The 24,243-nt window shown below is 47.3% G+C and overlaps 1 protein-coding gene across 1 annotated transcript in view; it reads left to right on the forward strand.

Moving 5' to 3' along the window:
- ABTB2 (ankyrin repeat and BTB domain containing 2) overlaps positions 1 to 24,243 on the forward strand; it is a 168,944-nt gene that overhangs the window by 24,782 nt on the left and 119,919 nt on the right. The gene's annotated exons all lie outside the window — the stretch shown is intronic.

A 24,243-nucleotide genomic window follows, 5' to 3' on the forward strand; every position in this document is an offset into this window, starting at 1 on the left:
GCTTTATGTAAAAGCTAGCATTGTAATGGCCCTCTTTGTCCCAAAGAATTATCTTTGCTCTGAAGTCTACTTGATCTATTTTTTTTTTTAAAGATTTTATTTATTTGACAGAGAGAGAGACAGTGAGAGAGGGAACACAAGCAGGGGGAGTAGGAGAGGGAGAAGCAGGCTTCCTGCGGAGCAGGGACCCCGATGCGGGTCTCGATCCCAGGACCCCCGGGATCATGACCTGAGCCGAAGGCAGACGCTTAACTACTGAGCCACCCAGGCGCCCCTTGATCTGATATTAACGATAGCCACTCCAGTTTTCTTTTGATACATGTTTACATAGTTTATTTCTCTATACATTTAATTTTAACTGGTTCATATCCTATACCAAGTGAATATCTGGTAAACAGCATATAGTTGCATTTTTTTTCCTCTATTCTCACCATCTCTGTCTCCACTGGTGTGTTTAGCCTGTTTACATTTAATATAGATGTTGGTATATTTGGATCTAGGTTCTACCATTTTATTTTTTATTTGTCCCCTCTGTTTTTGTTCCTCTTTCCTTTTTTCTGCCTTTAGATTATTTGAACAATTTTTAGTATTGCCTTTTATCTATTCTTTTTACCATCTCTTTGTGTAGTTATGTTTTTAAAAGTGGTTGATCTAAGGTTTAAAGAAAATACATACTTATGTTTTCACATCAACTGAGAAATGATATCTTCATACTTCAAGTGCAATACAGACTGCTCACCACCATACAAGTCCCTCCATGTAAAATCTAGCTTTAGGGGAAATCATTCTAACCCATCAATCAAGTGGTGTAGAGGTGGGGGGGGGAATGAATGGAAGAATGAAATTTGGTTTATCTCATTTATTCATTCATTCACCTTTATCTAGCATCTAACCAGGCAGCAGAATCCCCTCCCTTCTAGGTTGGATAATCCAAAGACTAGTATTGGTAGTAAGAATAGTAATAATAGCTAACTTGGGTCACTTGCTATGTGTCATGCACTGTTCCAAGTTCTTTACAGGCATTATGTTATTAGTCTGACAACCCTATACCATAGGTACTGCAATTATCTGCATTTTATAAATGAAGAAACTAGGGCACAGAGTGTTTAACTTGCCCAAGGTCACCTAGCCAGTGAACAGCAGACTTTGGACCCATTGATTTTCTCCTGCTGTCAGAGGGTCTCGATGGAGGAACAACGTACTGGAAGGTGTGCAGACTCCTAGTCTGTCCTAGGGATCTTGCCTTCTCTACCATGTTGAGCTCGCCCCCTCCTTCTAGGAGCCTGCTGATGATCCACTAAGAGGCTCCTTTCCCTCTTCCCTATAATCATGGATGGGAGATATTCTCTGTGCCAGGGGTTATGCGCATAATATCAAAGCTCTGAAAATGGACCTCGAATCTGAGGTCAGAACTGGAAGGGACTTCTCTTTAGGTGTGGAATTGGAGGTGGTAGGAGTGAAGCAGCCTGCCATGTAGAGGCAGAGTCTGGACTGGACGCAGGTCTCCTGACTCCTGCTTTTGGTCTTTGTGCCTCCTTGTGCCTTCTTCTAGAAAGGTGTGGGAAGCGTCAGAGTAGCAGGGCTGGAAATTCTGATCTGTAAGTGATAGGGACAGCCAGCAGTCCCCACAGGGGAGCCCTTCCTTGCATGCCAAGCCTCAGAAGGCTTTGGCAGCTGGGCTGTGCTATTTAATAACCTTCTAGAGGTTGATCCAGTGGTCTGGCAATATCACTCACCAAGGCCAAGGTTGGTTTGGAGCCTTCGGTTTTGCATTTCCTGAAGAGGCAGGAATGAACCCCAGAAAGAACTGCTGGAGGGGGAGCTCCATCACACTGACACCTGCTTTTTAATAGCAAGACCTAGTATGGGAATGGCAAGTAGACCTCACCTCGTGGGCCAGGCCTAATCAAATGACCCTAACTGCCTGGAGCACTGTGTTGAATCCAGACTCTGTGGAAAGAATTTGGGGGTCTATCAGGGTTGCCTGTCCTGGGCCCAGGAATGGGCTGGAAGCCTCTTGGTCAGGTGTGTGTCACCTTTAGTGTGCAGAGGCTAAGTAAGTCTTGGACCTTAATTGTAGCACAAGACCTGCCCTCCGAGGATTATTAGAATTAAATGAATATACATAAATTGTTCATTAAATGGTAATCACTCCGGTTAGTGTCAGTGGGGGCTTTTAAGAAGAGAGAGAATTCGATTTCTTCGTTCACATATTTGAGTGCCTTCTATATGCGTGGTGCTAACTTGGCACCAGAGAAAGATTGTATAGGGTATGCTAGGTCATTCTTCTCACGGAGATTGTTCTAGATGGAAGAAACAGGCAGTGACTAGTAAACAAATAGGGTAACTCCAGGTAGCAATGAGTACTGAATGGCAGCAAAATCAGGCTAATAAGATAAAGATCGTGGGGGGGCGGAGTAAAACCAATGCGAGGAGGTGACATCTGGACAGAAGTCTGAGTGTGAGAAGGAGCCAGAAATGCAAGGATCTTGGGAAACATCCCAGGAAGATGGGAGAGAAGGTCCAAAGGGCCTCAAGGAAGAACAGCCTGAAGGCATAGTGAGCTTTCTGAAGGCAAGGTCAGATCATAGCATACCTTACTTACTAAATCCTTGTTACAAAGTATTTTTAAACATTAAAAAGAGTAGAGAATTGTGTAATGCGTGACTGTACATCCATCACCCAGATTCAATAGTTAGCACCATTTTGACACTGTCTTTCTGTCTTTATGCCTCTACTTGGCTGAAATAAATCAAATCCCAGACAGACATCATGACATTTTATCCCCAAATACTTCAGTATGCATCATTTGACGAAATAAGGATTCGCTTATATGTTATATAGCTTCTTACATTTAATTGCACAATGACATCATCATAATTCCTTGATGTAACCCAGTACCTAGTCCATATTCAGATTTACCTGTTGGCCTCAAAAATATCTTCTATAAGTTGGTTAGTTTGAATCAGATTCCAAACAAGATCTGCACATTGCAAATTGTTAACCCAAATGTGTTTTCATGATGGGTAGAATTCTGAGAAAGGCATTTGACATCAGACCCGCATATTGGGATGGTTTTTGCATGCCTCTGTGGCCTGATATATAGTTTAAATCCTTAGGAGCCCAGGAGGACTGTGAACTATGACAGATATTGTTGGGTTATCTCCCAAACTGAAAACAGAACTGCCCCCCCCCCCCCGCCCCATCCTTTGTTCTTGCCAGCGGAACTGTGGCTCTGTTTAGGAATCAGAAGTAAGGTGCATGATGCATCTGGGTGTCTGGGCTTTCCCTCCTGGCCCAGAGGTGAGCCCTGACTGTCCTGACAGTTGTGGTTCTTATCCCCTGAACAGTGATTGATTTAGGAATGGATCTGGGACCTCATTCAGGCCATTGAGGGAAGTCCGCTTGGTGGGGTTTCTGGAAGGGTTTTCCTCTCAAAAGGATGACCCAAGTTTGGGGTCATCTTTTCAGATTTTTGGATGTCATATGGGCATGTCTGGAGCTAAGGCAGGAGCCATCCAATGGCTGTGCAGGGAAATAGGATAGAGCCCACCATCCTGATACAGACTGAGGGGGGTAAGAAATAACTTGGATCCTTGATGATAATGCTGAGCCACAGAACCAACCAACCCTGAAACTCCCGTACCTGAGATAACTTAAGAGCTAATAAATCCCCTTACTGTTTAAGCTACTTTTTGTTGTTTTACACCCAGAAGCATCCCAATAAAGCATTCAGTTCATAGGCATCTTTCTGGAAAAAGAAATGTCATCCCTGATAGGTTTTAATTTTCTTTGGATCATAAAAGGGGAACTGACCTTCAAACTCTTCTTATCCTCCTGCTTAAACCTCTTGTGTGTTTGTGTTTTTTCAAATTGGTTGGTTAACGTTTCTCCTTTTCCTTGGAGCTCTTGGCACAGTGCTCTCTGTGGTTTGTCCGGAATGTTTATGGAGGTCTGACTTCTGTGGAGGTGGAGAGAGAAATCTGCTGATGTCCCTTCTCTCCTTGCAAAGACTGGACCCAAGGCGAAACATCTTTGAATGGTGCAAAGTAAAACTTCATGGGAGATCTTAGTGTACCTGGTTGAAAGAAAGATAAAAACTGTGTTGGTAACAGTAGTGAGCTGTTGTCCTCAGGAGAGGAAAGGCAGCAAGCAGGCCTTGCCCAGGGGAAATAAATTTGGTCCGGTATATATGTGCCAAGAGCATTTGGCAACCCTCTGATGTGGACACACAGTGCTCGTGGAGGAAGTGCTCAGTGATGGCTAGGTGAGTGAATGGACAAGGCACTCCGTGCCACCCACCCAAAACCTGGGCTTCCAGTTTCTACTCTGCTGTGGAGAAAAGAGTCTCCTGTGGTGAGACGTGTCCATTCAGGTGACCTGTTGTCATCAGTTTCTCCACTGGTGGGGAGTTGAAATGCCCATGGCCTTCAACTTGGAGATCATCCAGGGACAGTTTCTCCTCACCAACTAGACTGCTTCTGCCATCGACTACATTTCTAGGGCCCTGTCTCACACATGGCTTGCCCAGGAGATGCAAAATATTTTAGGGTTTGCCCAAGTTTAACATCCTTAAGAAAGTCTGCTCCTTCCTCCTATAAAAACATCAGTGCTTTCAAAGCTAGACTGGTTCCTGTTTGGGTCACCTGTGCACATGCATGGGATAGACAGATATCAAATCACATTCAGCCCTGTGAGCCAAGATCCTGGAGAATGAGCTGTGTGTTAAGAATAAAATTGGGGGGGGCTGCCTGGGTGGCTCAGTCGTTGGGCATCTGCCTTCGGCTCAGGTCGTGATACCAGCATCCTGGGATCGAGCCCCACATCGGGCTCCCTGCTCGGCAGGGAGCGGGCTTCTCCCTCTTCCACTCCCCCTGCTTGTGTTCCTTCTCTCGCTTTGTCTCTCTCTGTCAAATGAATAAATAAAATCTTAAAAAAAATAAAATTAGGAAAACTGTGTTAAGGGATTAGTATGTTCTAGGTCCTAAGCTCTACATGTTTCATACCTAGTAAGTCATTATCCACCTGCTCTCGAAGAAGGAATGGTGTCTCATTTTCCAGGTAACAAAACTTGGAGAGGTGACATAACTTCCCACAAGATGACCATTGGTGGCAAGGGGACTCACACCCAGGTCTGGCTAATTCTGAGCCACTTCCCAAAGTCGGCAGCACAGTCACTGCTCGGCGTGTGGTGGCCGGTCCCTTCTTGCCCATGGCACACCCATGGCTTGGAGCTGTCCTGAACCTAGGTTCCCCTGCCCTGCCTCTTGGAGACACTGGCCGGCCCAGGCATCCCTTGGTCCTGATGGGACCTGTACCTCTGTGACAAGGTTAGAAGAAAGCCCAGATGAGCCTTGCTGATGACTCTGTGGCCTTCTCCACCTGACTGTGGAGGGACCGCAGTGGGATTGTGGGAAAGAAGGATTGAACCAAGGCTTCCTATCCACCAGACTCAGGCCACAGAGCTTCAGTGCGCTGCCTTGCCTGGTCTCGATTCCTGGAGTTTGGGGTGGTCTTTGCTGCAGTGTCGTTCCTGTTACTCTGGAGGGATGACAAAATGTGGTCCCCAGCTGCAGGAGCCTTTGCTGCCACTCTTGCTAAGGCAGTGCTGGTTTCTGGCTCCAGAATTTTAGTCTGGGGAAGAGGTGCCTTTGGCAGTGTAGCTAACTCAGGCTAACAACTGGGACAGTCCTTTGAAAGGCAAGCCAGCTCCCTTCCTTAGCCCTAAGATGATACCTCTTGGTATTTCTTCATCAAAACATCTTGTTTTGGGGCGCCTGGGTGGCTCAGCCATTAGCACCTGCCTTCGGCTCAGGTCATGATCCCAGGGTCCTGGGACTGAGCCCCGCATCGTGCTCCCTGCTCAGTGGGAAGCCTGCTTCTCCCTCTCCCACTCCCCCTGCTTGTGTTCCCACTCTCGCGGTCTCTCTCTCTCTGTCAAATAAATAAATAAATAAAATCTTTAAAAAAACAAACAAACATCTTGTTTCTCTAAACACCAGGTTTTATGGATTCCTTGAGCTGGTGGTTAAGCTGCTCAAGGAAAACCTGAGAGCAACACATTGGATCCTTATCACACGAAGGGTCACCTCCCAACTGGGAACGTGGAGTCCTGACTCGCCGGCTGGCACTAACTGGAAAATAATCCAGTTTGGATTTTGGACTCTGTACTTACTTGGTGATTCACAATTGGGTAAAACCACCTTCTTTCCAAGTGCCCAGAAACCTAAGTTGGAGTTTTGATGATTGCTCCATCATGTAGTTAGAAGCTGAGACTCCAGTCACATCCTGGCTCGGCGACCAGATGGCCAAGTGACCTTTGGCCAGTCACCAGAACCCTCGGAGCCCGTACTTCCTTCTCTGGGGGGGAGGGGCAGGGCATGACTTCTCTAGGGGTGTCTGGTTTGCCCTTCAGATCTGCCATTGGCAGGCTTGCTGACCACTTCCCCTTACTGTTGCTTGTTACATTTGTTCTCTCTGGCAACGCCTACTCATTTGGTGCCCTGTGGGCCAAGTGCTGTCTTTGGAAGTAAGAATACAACACTGGGACAGGGGACATGTCCCAGCGCCTTTACCAGCAGGAAGATTATAGTCTCCAGGGTAGACAAGCCTGTCAAAACATGCTAATGACCGTGATAATGATCTGAACCTAGGGCAGTGGAATCAGAGGGCAAGCAAGGACTGCCTGAGCCTTGTCCACCGATTCTAGAGTAGAAACTAATCTCACAGGTGATGTGCGTCCCCTACCCGAGACAGGTTGTGTTTTTATGAAACATCTGACAGTGCACTCTGAGATGTCAAGAGGTCTTCTGTACATTTCTGGTTGGAGGTTGGAGTCACTCTACCTCTGTTGATCCAGTCGTTGCCTGCTAGTGGCAGAGAATGAAACAACCTTGATGTCTCTCCTGCCCCAAGCCCCTCCTGCAAAGCCGTTCTGGAGCTGATACTGATGGGGCCTGAGTGTTCTGCCCAGATCTTCAAGTTTCTTCCCCATATGCCTTTCTGGGCTTCCCCCCATGAGGTCACTGGCATATGGAGTGGGGAGCTGTGTCGTAGACTGCTTGCATCTTCAGCCTCACTACTACCTTATGCACCCATAGATCCTTAGTACACCCTTCATGCAGTCCATTATGATAGGCCCAGCTGAGTTTGATTCATTCTGGGAAGCTCTTTATTTTATTTTTTTTTAAAGATTTTATTTGGGAGAGAGAGTACATAGGTGGGAGGAGAGGGACAATGGGAGAGGGAGAAGCAGACCCCCGGCTGAGCAGGGAGCCCAATATGGGGCTCGATCCCAGGACCCCATGATCATGGCCTGAGCCAATAGTGGATGCTTAACTAACTGAGCCACCCAGGTGTCCCTTGGAAGCTCTTTATATACAGTCTTATTGTTGCAGTTTTATCACTTTTAAGTATGTGGTATATTTAAAATGTGTATGTGTAGGTATGTATTTACATATTTGTGTGTATGCTGAAGCTCACAGATTAGCAGCAGCACCAATGGAAACAGTAACTTGGCCTTGGCATTTTCACCACTCAGCCTGGTGCATTTGTACTTGATGATGAGATACTTGTGGCAAACACATGTTTACACTTGGTCACTGACTTAAGCCTGTCGGTTTTAGGAAAGCAAATGAGCAGAATGTAGGAGATGATCCAGAGAGTATCTTTGCCTCCCAAAGGATTAGGAGGTTCAGACCATTGGCTGGGCTGGAGCAGAGTTTACAATGAAATCATTTCTAGAAAGTGAATACTTACCTACTGAGGAGTTCTTGTCTCTTCAGAGGGTCCCAATTACTGATGGTTGAAAAAGGACAAAAGGGAACAGCTTGCAGCTTGTCTAATAACCCATGTGACAAGTGGTACTGTGTGGCCAGAGCCTGGGACTGACCACAGAACACGAGCTCATATTGGTTGCCCTCGGCCGAGAGCTGTTTCCACCCCATGCCGCACGGAGCACCCGTAGAAGGCTGGAACCATAGTTTCCATCCTGCTAGGTGGGTGAAGCAGAGTGATGTTAGCATTTTTAGCCCTTTTTGAACAAATCTGGCCACTGGGTCACGAAGTTGGTTCTGGCCATGTCAGGTGTTAGGACACTGCAAACCGTTTTTTTCTTACCTTACGACTTTAACTGTAAACATTAAATTAGCAGCTTGACACTGGTTGGTTAAAAGTTGCTATGTAAGCTGACCTGGACAAATTATCCTATGCCACTTCACATCCCTTCTTTGTAAAGGGACTGACTAGCACAGGTATTTGGGGATTCTGTCCATGGGTCAGAAGCACGGACATCCTGCCATGGAAGATAGCCTAACACATGAAGGGTGGTTGCTTTCGATTGCTACTAAGAAAAGAGAAATTGGATTGGAGACCTGTGTGCCTGAGAACCAGACTCATGGTGGAAAAATAAAAAGCCTCAAGGCTGTGGCCGGCCAGAGGTCTCCCTCTCCTCCCTGCTGCATCTGCTGAGGCTTGTGGGCGAGCTGGGATTTAGGTAAGGGGAGGAGAAACGCAGGAGAAAGGAGCTGGTTGTGGGGGAGAGAGGAGAACGGGAACCCAGAACTCATCCCTGGAATCAATCTAATTGTTCCCATTCCTCCTCATGAATATTTGGAGCTGTATTCCCCAGAGCTTTTTGACTGCCCCAAAACAGCTTTCCCTTGTTTCAGAGTTTCCCAGAGATGGGTTTTTGAGCTTCAGGGAGCGAGACCACAGACCCCTCCGATTCTGGGCTCAGGAGAGCCCTGGACACAGGTAATTTCAGACGGACCCCCTTCTCTCCATCAGCAGAAATCAGTCGGCCCGAACTGGGTGTGTTTATTCAGTGAAATCCAGGAACCTCAAGCCACTGGTTTTAATCAGGACAACTCGCTTTGTGGTAATTGGGGCTCCTCAACCAAGGATCTGGTCCCACTTAGGTTTCGAAATGCCGGCAAGCTTGTTTCCACAGAGTGTCTGCCACTCACGTGGCCCTCCTGCAAACGCAGACTATCCCAAACACAGACTCACTGAAGCACAGGCCTCCTTTTAATGTGGAATTCTGAATGCTTCTGGCAGAAATTTTTCCAGTCTTTGCTTTTTTTTTTTTTTTTTTTTAAAGGAGGGTAAGATAATACTTGATGGCCTTTCTGGAGAAGTCATTTGGAGAGATGAGCTGGAACGTGGCAAAGTGAAAATGGTCAGAAGCAATGCGGGGCTGATTATGTCTTGTACACTCCATTTCTCCCTCAGCTTCTCAGAGCCAACCCCTAACGGCAGGGCCAGCCTCCTGGGTGTGTATCCTATGGGGTCTCATAAGGCCCCACTCAGAAGGGCCCCCACACTTACTGACTTACTGTCACTATCTGGAAACTCTTCATGTTTGAATGAGGGGCTCCATACTTTCATTTTGCCCTGATCCCCACAAGTCATATGGCGCGTCATAGCAAGGGGGTTCAGGCAGCAGGGGTGGACCCCTGGGCTGAAGGCTGGGCTCTACCACTCACCCGCCATGAGACCTGGGGCTAGGGGACGCTGACCTCTTAGCCTCCTTTCTAATGAGAACCTGTCCCCTACAGCTGCTGTGGAGAGGAGGAAAGGTTATGCCCTGCAGCAGGTAGCCCAGTGAGGGGCAAGTAGGCCCTTGAAAACACACATCTGGCTTGCCTTTCTAGTCCTTTCCTTGTGTAACAAATACTGTTGAACACATATGCTACTGCTTCATTTGTGTCCCCCTTAATTCATGTGTTGAAGCCCCCCCCCGCCCCCCGCCGTGTGGCTATATCTAGAGATCAGTTCTTCAGGAGGGAGTTAAGGATAAATGAGGTCCTAAAGGTGGGGGCCTAATCTGATAGGATTGGTGGCATTCTAAGAGGGAGAATGGGGGGGGAGTGGAGAGAGATCCATGTGAGAACACAGTGAGACCGCAGTTGGTCCTCTGCAAGCTCTCACCAGAAACCAAACCTTGCTGAGCCTTGATCTTGGACTTTCCAGCCTGCAGAACTGAGAGGAAATAAGTTTCTGTTGTTTTAGCCACTCAGTCTGTGCTATTTCATTCCAGCGGCCCCAGCTGACTAATACGACATACTGGGTGCTGGATCAGACTTGGGGTAGAGCCACTTCATCGCGGAAACCATACCTGGGCCCTGCCTTCACCGAAGGGAAAGTATCAGCTCAGACCCACCCCTCCCTCCCTGAACAGCTTGCAGAGGTCTCTGCTCTGTCTCGGTTTATCCAGGAGGAGCAGCGGGACCCCCAGGACGTGCAGAATGGCTGTGCATCCAGCTTTGCCCTTGCTGGGCTTGGGAGGGGGTGGGTATCAAAGAATCAGAGCCACGCTCATGGGAGCGTCCCGGGAAGTATTTTCCATCACCCCTCGGTCACTGGCATCAGCCTCCTCCTGCTGCTGTTGTAAAATTTGGGACCTGTTTATGAGATGTTTACTCGTTTAGCACACCACTGGCAGGCCCCTCACCCCAGCGCTGCATGTCAGCCAGGTCACGCCCCTGTGACCTGCCCCCAGCTTGGAGAAGAACTTGGCCTTAACCTCCCTCTGAGGGTCGGGGGGGGGGGAGGTGGTTGAGGTTTATGCAGCGAGTCTGTGAACTCTTGCTACTCGTTGCCCTGGTGGTGGTAGTAACAACGATAACCAGCCGCGCCTGATGAATGTTAAGCCCCAGGCGCGGCTCTGAGTGCTTTATGCATATTAACTCGTTTTGCCAGAGTGGCCAAGTCCTACTGCTAAGCCTATTTCACAGATGAAGAAACTGAGGCCCGTGAGTCCTCACAGTGGCCTGTGTCTCGCTTATATGGCATGGCTGATTGTGTGTGCGTGTGCAGGCATGTGTACTACCAACACCTGCTATCTCTCTGGGTGTTTGAGATGACTTCTCCAGATGTCCACCTATCAGATGGCCCTTGGTTGTCCATGAGGGAGGGACGGGCCTGAACTTAACCACGGGGGGCAGGAGGTGGGGCTTCTCTGGTGAGTCTGGCTGCGATGCAGGCTGCCGCTCAGGTGTTGGCTCGTCTTTTGAGCCAGGTGGCCAGCAAGGAACTACCAGCCACTTGAAAGAATGTGGTCAAACCACCTCCTACCCAGGAGACAACTGGGATGCTCAGGAGACAGCCAATAGTAGGATCTGTCTGTGAGCCAGCCCTCCGGGGGGCCTCTTTGGGGTGTCTGGTCATCCTCTTACTCCTCTTCCCACTGCCAGCCACCCTCCAGCCGCTGACCTCATTTCACAGAAGCCTCCAGAACCCTTGAGCAAAAAAAAAAAAAAAAAAAATGCACGTGGGCTCGTGTATGTAGAAATTGCCCCACTGACAATGAGCTCTTATTAACCCTTTTAGTCCCTGGGCCATTTCCAAATCAAGAATACAGATTTGATTTAGTGTGTGTATCTCACTTGCTAAGGAAGGTTTTTTTTCTTTTTTTAATTTTTTAAAGAACATGGTTTTCAGAATCACTTAAGCTTGGTTGAGACCCAGCTGCACCACTTGCTAGCTCTATAACCTATCACAAGTTACTTACCTTCTCTGAGCTTGTTTCCTTTGGTAAAGTGAGAATAATAGAAACTATTGCACAGGGCTGTGGAGAGGATTGAGTGTGATAATGCCCGAAACACATTTATATAGTTCATGGCGTATAGTAAGTGCTCAGTAAACATTAGGTGCCGCTGTTAAGCAGTCTGAGGTAAAGGAATATTCTTGGGGAGGCTCATTTTTCTTAGATCAAATGAGAGAGGAAAGAAGAAACAGGAACTCTGAGGATTGCAAACCAGTTTGAAGCAGGGAACATTTTAGAGTGATCTTTTTGATCTGGAAATAGTAAAGTACTGAACACTACTGGGCCCAAAAGCCAGAGACCAGGTTCCAATGCAGCAAGTATCTGTCCAGCCCTACCAATGTGTATGGTTCATTCTTGTTATCCTGGAGGCAACCTCTACCTGTAGCTACCAACCCCAGTTCTCAGTTGAGAAAGCTTGCCGGATTCTGCAGAGTTGAGCCAGAAGTTTCTGACTCCCCAAATCCAGTGTTTCTTACCTCTCAGAGACCCTCTGCAGATGAGTGGAGAATGTGGGTTTTCCTGGGATTCCAGTGATGAACCAAACCGGGAACTCCCTTGGGTACATCTGGATGTGCTCTGTCACTTGGAAGACGCCTTTCCAGGCAGAACCACCTGATGTTCCAGAGGATTATTTTGAGTCACTTTCTCTGAATGAACTGACAATTAGAAGTCCTGCCCCAGGGGCGCCTGGCTGGCTCAGCCGGTAGAGCACACAACTCTTGATCTCAGGGTTGTTGAGTTCGAACCCCACGTTGGGTATAGAGATTACTTAAAAAAAAAGTCCTGTCCCAGCAGAGAGTAAAAGTCAATTGCTCCCTCTTTTACTATAGGCTTCCACTCAAGAGCAATGGCGTAATTACCCTAAGGCAGGATGCTAGGCACCAGGGCTGAGTGTAAATGATTGCCTCACGTTGAAATTGTATACCTTATTTAAAAAAAAATTTTTTTTTTTTAAATTTTATTCTCAGCCCTGGAGAGCAACCTCAGCTACCACCCCTGAAAGAACTGTTCTCCCTCTCTCTCAATTAAAATGTCAGTGGCAACTGCAGAATTTCTAGGTGAGGTGAGGCGCTGCCTTAATCTGTTTTCAGGGGGGGTAGTTGAGGGGTTGGTTTGCAGCTCCCTGTGCAGAAGGTCGTCTTTTACAGCAAATTTATGTGGGTTGGTTTGGAGCTAAGGCCACCCAGAGGCCAGCTGAGGCCTTGTCCAAGCCTCTCTGGTACTTGGACGATGAGACATCACCTTCAGTATTTTTAGACCTCTGGGCGGCAGATAAATTTAGAAGCATGGTAGTGTGCCTTTCTGGGCCTGTAGCATGCAAGTGTTGTGTTCCTGTCCAGCTTCACAGCTTGCAGTTCTCCGAGGGGTGACGCCGTCCTTCCTGGTGTGCGTGAGGCCTGCCAGGATCCACCAGCCTGAGCTGGGAGGCAGAGAGCAGAGAAGCAGTTCCTTCTCACAGGCCGAAAAGGTCAGTTACAGAGGGCAGTGGACGACCGGGCTGTGTGTGGAGCCCCTTGGGAGTAGAGCAATGCCCTCTCCCTGGGATTTCCTTCAAGACTATGCCATCCTAAGTCCGACTGGTATCCCCCCTCGGGCCCTGGGCTGAGGAGAGGGACCACCACCGAGGAGCAGCCTCCCTTCAGAAAATATCACACCTGTGCACACATGTGTTCTCAAAGCTGGTTTTGATGTGGAAGAACTCTGCTGGGGATGGAGGATAGGGAAGGGCAGGTGGACAGCGAGGTTCATCAGGGGGCTGTGCATTAAACAGTGCATGACCACAATGCAGCCCATCCCCTAGAGGAGAACCGTGTGCCTGCTGTACCATGCACACCTGACCCCACTGGGTCAAGGATGTCTCCTGAAGCCAGGCTCTGAAGGGGAGGACTTGAGTGTGGGTGCTTGAGGGGAGGGACTGTGCAGGGAAAGGAAACAGTCTGTGCAAAGGCCCTGAGGCAGAAGTCAGCAAGGACTTGAAGACTGGTGTGGTTTGGCTGGGGAGGTAAGCACGACTAAGGATTGTGGTATCTGTCCTGAGTTAGGGGTTGTCACGGTCAGAACTGTGCTTGCAAAGGAAGGATCGCTCTAGCTGGAGAGTGGATGGGTCCTTGGGGCAGGAGTGGTGAGCAAGAGGCCTCTGTGGAGGCTCTGGGGTGCTGCAGGGGAGAGGGAGCAAGCTCAGACCAGGTAGCATTGGAGATTGAGGCAAGTTAGGTGGTTTGAAGGATACCCCAGTGACAGATTTGGAAGCTGATTAGATATTGGTAGCATTGAGAGGGACGTGTTGATCGGGACTCAGGTGTCTGGCGTTCACGGCAGGGTAGATGCGGAGGCTTTCATTGAGGTAGGGGGAGGGGCCTATGGGGAGAGGACCAGGTTTGGGACATGCTGAGATTGGGGTTATCTGTGAGATATCCAAATGAAGTTGTAAGTAACAAGTTGGATAATGGATCTGAAGAGGACTTGAAAATCATCCACATTTAGGTGAGCAGTATCTAGACGTCCTGGAGTCCTTCCTGGTGCTCTGCCCCTTCTAGGCCTTATCTCCTTCCACCAACAAGCATGTGACACACACATACAGGGCTTATCCCCCTATTAGAAACGAGAGTGGAGGCCTGGTGGGTGGAGGAAGATGCCTCCCAAACTACATGGGTAATCAGTCTCAGGGTCAGGCCTAAGTGATCTGAAGCTCACCCTGTGCCATCATGGGGCAATCCAGGTTTAGTGAGGCCTCAAGTTTATGCATTTAAGAAAAAGAATCCAAAATTACTAATGCAACATGAACATGAAAGCAAGTATTTATTTAGAATGAAAAAGATACTACAACACATTTATGAAAGCTGACATGTCACAAAATCCAGAACAATCATTTGATTAACTGCCTGATACCCTTTGACAGCACTTTTTCCCCACATTTTTTGGCTTTGATCACCTCTTCATATGACAATGCTTTTAAACTCCTTTCTATAGGGATAATTCAGTCTTCCCTTTAGAATAGTTTATCAAAAGTTTGTTTTTCTTGCATCACTGATAGTTTAGAAAACTTTATTTTGGCTTTATTACTCATTGTTGGTGATGTCAAATACTTATAGGATTGTTGTTAAATTTAGGCAAACAGTGATCACATTTACTTACAAGCGGTGAGATTTAGAAGAATTTCCTACAAACTAGCTTCTGGCCCTATGCGTTCTGAGCTTCATTTCTTCTTTGCTGGTGCTGAGCACAGTAGTACCCAGTCCTACCTTCATATGACCCACGCCCTGTGTCAGGACACATTCGACACCAGGGATGCATCTGGTTGTCCTTTGTACACTGGGAAGGTTAATGATATATTAACTGTATGTGGAAATGACTGCTAACCACTAAGCCTAGTGGACTGTATCCCCAACTCAACGCCTCCTCACCCAGCTCCCGGAAGTGCCCACCTAATGCTCTTAGACACTGGATGGATGGCCAGTTGGAGGGAAGAGACAGCAGTCATAACTGGTGTCAGTCATCTTGCTTTGGCCAAATTTTGTAAAAACACGTGTCCAGCTGAGCACATGACTAGACCCCATCATCAAGGGTTCTGGACGGGACCTGTGCATGTAGGGGTTGCCCAAAATTTAAGCTTCCTTGGCTTCACCGTAAATCTGCCTCAGCTGAAACCTCAACCCATCAGACCGTGGGGACGCATGTCAGCCAGGGTAGCTGCACATTCATGGGCTGTAAGCGCTCAAACCTTATCACTGCAATAAAACTCAACTGTTTAGACGGGAGCATTTTAAAAGTGTTTCACACGGTTTCCTGTTTTTTGAAACAGAGTAGCTGAGCAGACATGAGTGTGTTCTTGATGACTCATAGTCTTCGTATGAGTCTCCTTATAGCACCTGCTTGCTCGGAGGGAGTGATTCATGCAGGGACCCCAAGATGTGACCAGGTGTTGACACCAATACCAAATGGCCCCTCACTTAGTCTTGAGTCATGGCTGCTTTCTCTTTTTGTACATTTTTTTTAAAAGTTGGGGGAGGGACAGAGAGGGGCAAGGAGAGAGAGGATCTCAAGGAGACTCCTCACTGAGTGTGGAGCCTGACATGGGGCTCGATCCCAGGACCCCGAGATCATGACTTGAGCCAAAACCAAGAGTCAGACGCTTAACCAACTTGAGCCACCCAGGTGCCCCTCTTTTTGTACATTTTTAAGCCTTTCTAAAGCTGTTAACTGTCATTTCTTCTTCAAACAAGCTATGGTCCGAGGGACAAAAAACCGGCCAGCTTACTTGGAGTCAGTACAGTCTTCTGAGTATCTGTTATGTGTCAGGTGATGACGAGCTGGGAACTGTTCACATAGTAATAATGATGAATGTTAATGAGCATCATTGAGTGAGTGCTCTGTATCAGGTGTTCTAAGCCCATCATCCTTATCCACTCATTAGTCCCCATAGTATGGGTCCTCACCAGCTATGATGTAAGTGCTACTATTATTACCTCCATCCTGCTGGTGAGGAGGCTGAGACTCTGAGAAGTGAAGTGACTTGTCCAAGATCATGAAGCAGGAGATTCAGGGCTGGGATTCCATCCTGCATGGTCTGGCTCCAGAGCCACATTCTTAACCACTGGTGCCCCATGGCTTCTCAAAGTGTACTCTCTCTCGGATATGTTTTACACTGTGTTTTAAGATTCAGGAAATCAGAGCTCAGAGAAATTAAGGAACTTGCCCAAGTACTCTCTCGAAAGAAATGTTTTACACTGTGTTTTAAGATTCAGGAAATCAGAGCTCAAAGAAATTAAGGAACTTGCCCAAGGACCCTGATTCTAAAACACTCACCTTTTTTATTCTGCCATGTTGTAACTCAGAGAATCATCTACTATGGTGCTGGACTTCTAACCACTGGTAATGTAGAATCCGACCTGGAGAGCATTACCTGTATCCCCAAGGAGATCACTCTCTTGAATGTTACGCAGAAGGAAAAAATTGTGGTGTGAATCTGGAGAGCCCTCCTGTTGGAGCCACGAATGGGGTCCAGGACATTACTGTTGACTGTTCAAGCTCTTGTCCTTCATTTTCTGATTGTTGGCTGAGTTCTCGTTGGTGGAGATTGCCGAAGAGCTAGGTTTTGGGTACGTGAAGTGTTGAGTTATCCAAGAGCTCTGGGAGGTAGTAGAGATGCAGGATATGCATACAAGGGGATCAGGGAAGACCTAGGGGAAAATGTGATTCAGCTGACCATGGTTGGTCATTTCTCAGTTCTGATTTCACAAGTATTTTAGAGAAGTGCCCTAGTTGTTCTGGACTTCGTGTGTGACTGAGTGAAAGTTACCTTTTGGAGCACTTCAGGCACTGGTTGCTGTTGACTAGCCCAGCAGTACCAAGAGGGAGTCTGGATGGTTTGGGACATTGCTTTATAGGTTCTTAGGATACTGAGCTCTGAGTGAGTGAGTGAGTGATTCATTCAGGGAGGCATGCAAGAAAGTCAATCTCACACTCATTGGCCCCTCACTGAGTCACTGAGTCTTCTTGCTTGAAGATTTATTCTGCTTTGCTTTTTTTTTTTTTTTTTTTTGTAAGTCCCTTTTACACTCTTGGCTGTCATTTCTTGCTGTGGCTGGAAAACCAAGTAGGCAAGCTTTGGTTCGGTCACTGGGCACTTTTGAATTCCTGTTGTGTGTTGGGCTCATCAAAGTTCTCATGTAGCAGCATTTTCTAAGTATCATAAGGTAATGTTTGTTTATAAAAAGGAAAAGACAACTAAAGGAAAATGGCTCACTTTCCAGTCTTTCTTTTCCTAAAGCAGAAATATTTTTACTGACTGGCAAAAAGCAAGAACACAAGTGAAAATCTTTTCTTTTTTTCTTTTTTTGAGAGAGAGAGTGAGCATGCAGGGGAAGGAGCAGAGGGAGAGAGGGAAAGAGAGAATCAAGCTGGCTTCACGCCCGGTGCAGAGCCTGATGTGGGGCTCGATCTCACAGCCCTGAGATCATGACCTGGGCCAAAATCACAAGTTGGACGCTGAACCAGCTGAGCCACCCAGGCAGCCCCAAGCGAATACCTTTTTGAAAACAACTCAGATGTATAGTGGGCTCCATTTGCTTTGAACTTTATCTCCTTTGCTGGGTCTACAGTGTTGCTTAATGAGAAAATTGGCTTAGATTCATGGTGCTGAGACCTCACAAATACTTAATCATCACATGAAAGTTATTTTAGTCGCTGAACTGTACTTTGAGATGGACTTTTTTTAAGATTTTTTAAAATTCATTTGAGACAGAGACAGCACAAGGAGGGGAGAAAGGCAGAGGGAGAGGGAGAAGCAGACTCCCCGCTGAGCAGGGAGCCTGATGTGGGGCTCGATCCCAGGACCCTGAGATCATGACCTGAGCCAAAGGCAGATGCTTAACCATCTGAGCCACCCCAGGCACCCTGAGAGTGGACTGTTGTACATTTTATAATTATTTTCCCCTCTAAGAAATGGAGTCCAAATTGTACAAATCCTATTGTATTATTTTATGTAATTGAGGCTTTGCTGGCTCTTCATATTTTTAGAAGTAAATGTAAGGCTGTGGATTGATACCAGGTAACGTTACCTTGTCAGTATTAGCTTTCTTGAGAACGACAGTGTGAGGTAGAAGAACATCAGGTGGGCCCTGCATACCGATACAGGAAGCCACGTGCCTGCAGCTTGCAGGTGGCTCAGCAAAAAAGAGAACATACATGTGGCAGAATGGTAACACTTGGTGAATCGAGGTGAAGGGCATACGGGTACTCATTGTATTTGCCTTCCCATTTCTCTAAGTTTAGACGTTTGCAAAACGAAAAGTTGGAGGGGAAGCATAATGTGACGTCTTTTGTCCTCTAACTCAGCTCTCTGAGGACAGGCATCACCACGAATGAAATAGACTGAGATATCAGGTCTTTATTGCCTCCTCTTCTCTTACTCCTCTCATTTCCAATCCAGCCTCGAAGCCACTAGTAGGCTATATATATGAGGTGCATGATTGTTTTCTGCCAGGATTTCTGCAAAATCTCAGCAACTGCTCCCTTGACTTGATTGCTCAGTTTGCCGGGAAAGAGGTCCCTGAGCTGTGACTGCCCCCCGCCCCCCCCGCCCCGTGATGCCTTCGGGAGTATCAGCCGCTTCAGATTGCAAGGTTTACTCCTTACAGGCGGGGGGGGGGGGGGGGGGGGGGGGGCGGAATGATGCGCGGTGTGTTACACATGCCCGCGGGAACAAGCTTGTCCCATAAAGGCTTGCTCCGCTCACACGCTTCAGGAAAACGCTGCCAAGAGTTCACGTATGAGCCCAGGCCTGGTCTCTTGGGTGTTTGTTGCTGAGTTTTAGCGTGGAGGCCCAGCTTAACGTTTTGATTTTCGGCCCGAGGATGCAAGGGCCTCCTCTAGATCCAGCGCACCTATGTGGGGTCTTCATTTGGAGCCCGTATTTTCTTTAGCCTGCGATGTATGCTCTGCTGTGGAAGCCAGTGATCCGCACTTGTGAGCTATTCTGTATGCTGTTCCGGAGAGTGTTAACCTTACACGGCTGCTAGGCTCTGATGTCAGTGCATCCCGCCGAAATGACACATGGCCCGGATTTCTCCTGACAATCCCTTAAGTGGCCTGAAAGTACACGGAGAGCAGCGCCCGGAAACTGAGGCCGAAAGAGGGAGGACGGGTTCTTGCCCCTGCCCCTGCCCCACCCTCGCTCCAGGGCCTAGGCCCCGTGAGGGGACTGGCAGCCTACATGCCAGTCTGCGGGGCTGCTCCAGCCATCGGTTGGCCTAGAACCCTCTTGGCTAGACTGCCTGGGTTCAAAGCCTGGCCCCACCGCTTCATAGCTGTGTGTCCACGGACAGTCACTTGACCTGTGTGTCTGTCTCCTCATCTGTGAAATGGGAGTCTTACCTACCTCAGAGGCCGTTAGGAAGATGAAGTGAATTCACAGATCGCAAGTGCCACTGATAATGCTGCCACAAAATTAGCTTCATGTAAGTGTTTGCTACTAGAAGCCTTTTTCCTTCAAGTGTTTCTATTTGCATTCATGTCAGTTAAATGCATTTAAAGAGTGCATTTGAGCTGGCAGTTTAAAAAGAAAACATTTGATCCCTTCTTTTGCTAGACAGGAAGCTCCTACGCAGTGCCACTCATGAATTCCTTGCAAATGATGAAGATCGCCTTTGATGTGGGGAGGCTGCTTCTGATCTTCTTATCACTGCATAAAGTGACCCATGCTTGATTGGTTAATAAAAATGGAAGGTAGAATTGGAAAGGAAAGCTTTGTAAGCCGTCGGATGGTGGCTGATGATCAGCTGACCTGTGGTTGGGTCCTGCTCAGTGCAGGAAGTCACCTTTACACCACTTCCTCTGCCTCTCCGTGGCTCTTCCTCGTGGCCAATGAAGTCAGCTGACCGCTGCCATCTTCCTAAGTACCATAAACCCAGTCGGACTGTGGGGAGTGGGAGATGCTCATTGTGTGGTCTCTCTCCTTGCTTCCCACCTGAGAAAGTGTCCCATGGCCTCTGTCTTAAAGGCCTGAAGGACAGGAATGTTGGGAATGAAATTCATCAGGAATAAATCTGCCAGAGCCAGGAAATGGAGTTAGAGGTGCCTTATCAGGTGCTGATCTGAACCCTGCCCTCCCAGAGAAGCGCCAACAACCCAAGATCCAGATATACAGAGCTTGACAGCTCCAGACCCCTGGCTAGCCCAGAACACCCCCACCCCATGCATCTGGGATGCCTTCTGGGTAATAAACCAAACTGCCAGGAGTGTCCCCGCTTCCCTTCTGACTGGGGCTTCAGATATAAGGGTTCAACAGGTCCTGTTTCAGAGGGTTTGGAGGCTCCTTAGCATTAGCTGACCACAGGGAACATCTTGCTTTGCTCCAGAAGATATTTTCAAGGCCAAAAACACTGAATCATTGGAGGGCCACAGCCCCACTGACCAGCACAAACTGATGACAGAAATGGTGGACCCACACCAGCACTTGATTTCAAGGCCTTGGTAACCTTTCCGGCTATTGCTTGAGCCCTCTGTGGCTGGAGAGCTGGTGGACCTTCTCCTCCTGGAGATTTTCATGCAAGAATTCCTGCTCTCAAGTTTCCCCCAATGGAATATCCCTCGATGGATCTGAATCTGTCTGAGCGTGACTTTCAGATAGGAAGATAAGAGTTTAATTTTAGTAAAGAAGCCAGGGAGAGATTAAAATCCTGTCTATATATCATCTGAGAATGGTGAAATTAATCACAGCACTTGCATATGGTGAAATGTATGCATCCATTAAAGAGTACATATTTGAGGGAAATGTGGTGGCCTAGGGAAATGCTTAGCAAATATCCAGTTGTGGTGGGCAGGAAGGCGGGACAGGAAACTCTATCTGCCATGGTCCAGTTCTGTAAAAACGTATGTCAGCTGTGTGTGGAAATGTACCAAAGTGTTACTAGTGATTAACTTAGGGAGTTGGAAACACACAGGACTTTTGATTTCTTTATTCTTTCTAATATTTGCCAGATTTTGTGCCCTGAACGTGTATGGTGTTGAAATGTTTTCTAATGTTACGTATCCCGCAGTGAGGAGAAGCTGAGGAGTTCTGAATGCTCCGAGGTGGATTCTTCTCTGGATTGCAGACGGAGGGTCATGCTAAAATGATTGGGTTTCAACAGAATTGCAAAGCTCACCAGCATTTCCCTCTTCTCTCCCTTTCAGCCTTGAGGCGAGGCCTGCATGCTTTGCTAGTGGATGTGACTGCACCAGTGTACTTACTCATTGTTTATGCTCGCTTTTTGATGGACAGGAAGAGTACACATTTGTTGATTTAGATTTTTTAAAAATCTCAGTGTAGTCAGAATGATCATTGGAAGATCCATTTCGAGTCCACAGGCCCTTATGTGCGGCCCTGTTGTCTGAAAAACTCGGAAAACACAATTTTTATCTTCAAGTCATTTGCTGGCTTGACGAGGTGGGTGGGTGTCCTCTGAACAGCAACAACCAGAGGAAAGGGGTGTGTTTAGGAACATATGAGGAGCTCTCTCTTCTCTGGTGTCCTTTATGACCACAGTGAGCCAGGTGTGCCAAGACACTGGCAGAGGCCTGCCAGTTTGTGAGTTGCTTTTCTGTAATAGCCTTAGAAGCTGGGAAACTAACCAGCTACAGAAATGCCCTGTAATTGGACAGAAAGACATGAGACCACAGAGATGTAGATAGAGCTGCTTCATCCTCTCTCCTTTCATGCCTCCTTGTTAATGGCAAAGATCAAAGACAGTCATATCTACCCCTAGGATGGAATGGATCCTCCCCTCCCCCACTCATAATAAATGAGATGGATGGATGAATGGATGGGTGGAAGGAAGGGTAAGTAAAGTTAACCCAACCTGAAGAGAGTTTATGATTCATATTCTTTTCATGAGAAACAAACAAAGAGCAAAGGAAGGAAAACAAAAGGGTAGAAACATTTATAGTCCTTTCGGGGATTGTTGCAACTTGAAACCTCTTCTCATTGGTTGTGTTTATTGAGTACCAAGAGTTTGAGCTCATTCCCCCACCCCCAATTTTCTTCTTTTAAAAGAAAGGATGAAAAAGCTATGAGGGGATGTATGAGCTCTGATTATGCCCAATTACATTTGGCAAGCCCAAGACAAAAATTAATGGGACCAGATTATTCTTCTGCACGAGAGGCAGTATTGCCCAGCCTAACGATTTTAGCTCTTGCCATGCCGGAGATCGTCAAACAAATTAATAGCATGCTAATGGGTGCCTTTCAGGCCTCTCGTTTATATTAATGAGTTCCACTCCATCCGATAACCAGTGATTTATAGCGTTGGAACTTGGGGCCTGGGTGTAGAGATTGTCTTTTGTCACTCTTCCTGGGGTAGAGCAGCCAGCCTAACAAGCTAAATGGTAGGGTTTTGTAATTGAATTCTAAAATGTGAAATGCCTGATACGAGAACATTTCATTCTGATCATGGCTGTGGCAATTGAAAGGCCTTCACTATGTCTCCCACTACCCAAAGCTGAATGCAGTCTGATTTGGGTTTCCGCAACTTGTGAGACGGGAGTGTGACATGATTCTTAATGTAGGGGTGGGTATTCATGCTGAGCTTGCATGGCAGTGAGATTCAGTGGGCTTGTAGAATTGCTCCGCTAAAAGAAAACAATATATTTTTAAAAGCCTTGAAAGCAACCCCTTTCTTACCTTGAAGGTCCTCTCATCTGCCCCCCTTCTCCTTCCCCCACATGAACAAGAGGCAGAGAGCTCGGTGCCAGGCCCTGTGCCATCTGTTTTACTCTCGTCTCACTTATTCCCAGTAGTTTTGTGAAGCAGGTAGTAATAGTACCCCCATCTTACAGAGGTGAAACCAGAGCCCACAAAGGTTCTCAGAGCCATTAAGTGGTGGACGTGGGATGTCAGCCTCAGCAACCCTCTGCTGCCTCCCACATCTCCCACTTCTCACTTACTTCCAGTGGAGGAACAGTGCAGAATGGGAGCCCCAGACCAGCAAACTCCAAACGCCCTTGGCACCAGGGCCCAAAGGATCACTGATGTCCGTTTGAGCCTGGGAAAAGAAAAGCCAGTTGCAAATGAAAAGGCCCAGCCCCCGGAAGGCTTCAGGCAGGGTTTGCTCGCTGGCCTACATTGTCCCACGAGGAGTGGTGGGCTGCCAGGTCCCCGATGGAGTAGGATATGCAGAGCTGAAGCCTCCTCGGGCTTGCCAAACAACCGCCGTCATTGTTTTCCACGAGGACTACACTGTCACGACTTCCCAAACACACAGTCCTTCCGAACGAGGGAACCCGATACCCTTGGAGATCCTGGCTTAAACATCACAGGAACGTCCTGCTTAAATTATTATTATTTTTTACATCAATTTGGATTCATTTTCTTTGGTCCATGACCACCGTGTATAGCCATGTCCTAGAAACGATCCAAAGACAGCTTATTTTTCATAAGCAGTAGTCTGGAAATTTAATTGATATGCCATTCCTGCCTCCTGGTCCAAATCCCTGCCCAGTCCATCCTCCTTACCTACTTTGACTTTGATTCTTTTAGTTCTTCCTATTTTACAATCACCAGCCATTCCAGAAAAACATCTGCTAAAAAGATCCATTCCCCCGTGTGGGAATTAAGTACATATTTTAACTTCAGACAATTTTACTTAATGTTTTCTACATTGCATGGAACAGAGGATTAATGCAGACGTCCCTGAAAATCTCCTATGAAACCTTAAGCTGCATCTTCAATCACTCAAACCATTCAAGGGCCGGAATTTGAAAAGATGGTTAAGAAGCACCAAGAATGAAATTAGAACAGGGATCTTCATTAATTTAAACATTTATGCAGGCCCAGTTGTACGTAGGAAACGCTCAACTCTTGCTTTGGTGTATCCAAGCCGAGCATGGTTTTCTATGGGAAGACTGGAGAGTAAAATGGCTTTTAAAAGTAATTGGTTTAAAAGAAAAAAAAAAAAAAGAGAGAGAGATACTCCTCCCCCACCACGACCCAAGTTTCCTTCTGTAACCTTTAGTGTTTTAAAGGTAGAAATTGAAGACCTGAGTTTTATGCCAAGGGTATGCCATGAGTGATTGAGGCTGGTCAGTCATATTGCACTGGGATGTGGACATATGTTATGTGGTGTATATTGGAGTGGTTGGTAGCCAGGGGTCCTGGGTTCTGGTTCCATGTCTCACATGCCTCGTGTGATTGTGATCGTGGGCAAGTCACTTGGCCT

The sequence above is a fragment of the Eumetopias jubatus genome, unplaced genomic scaffold, assembly GCF_037043125.1.
Source record: "Eumetopias jubatus isolate StellerSeaLion01/CBP00866 unplaced genomic scaffold, mEumJub1_p1.0 scaffold_13, whole genome shotgun sequence".
In the NCBI taxonomy this organism is placed as follows: Eukaryota; Metazoa; Chordata; class Mammalia; order Carnivora; family Otariidae; genus Eumetopias; species Eumetopias jubatus.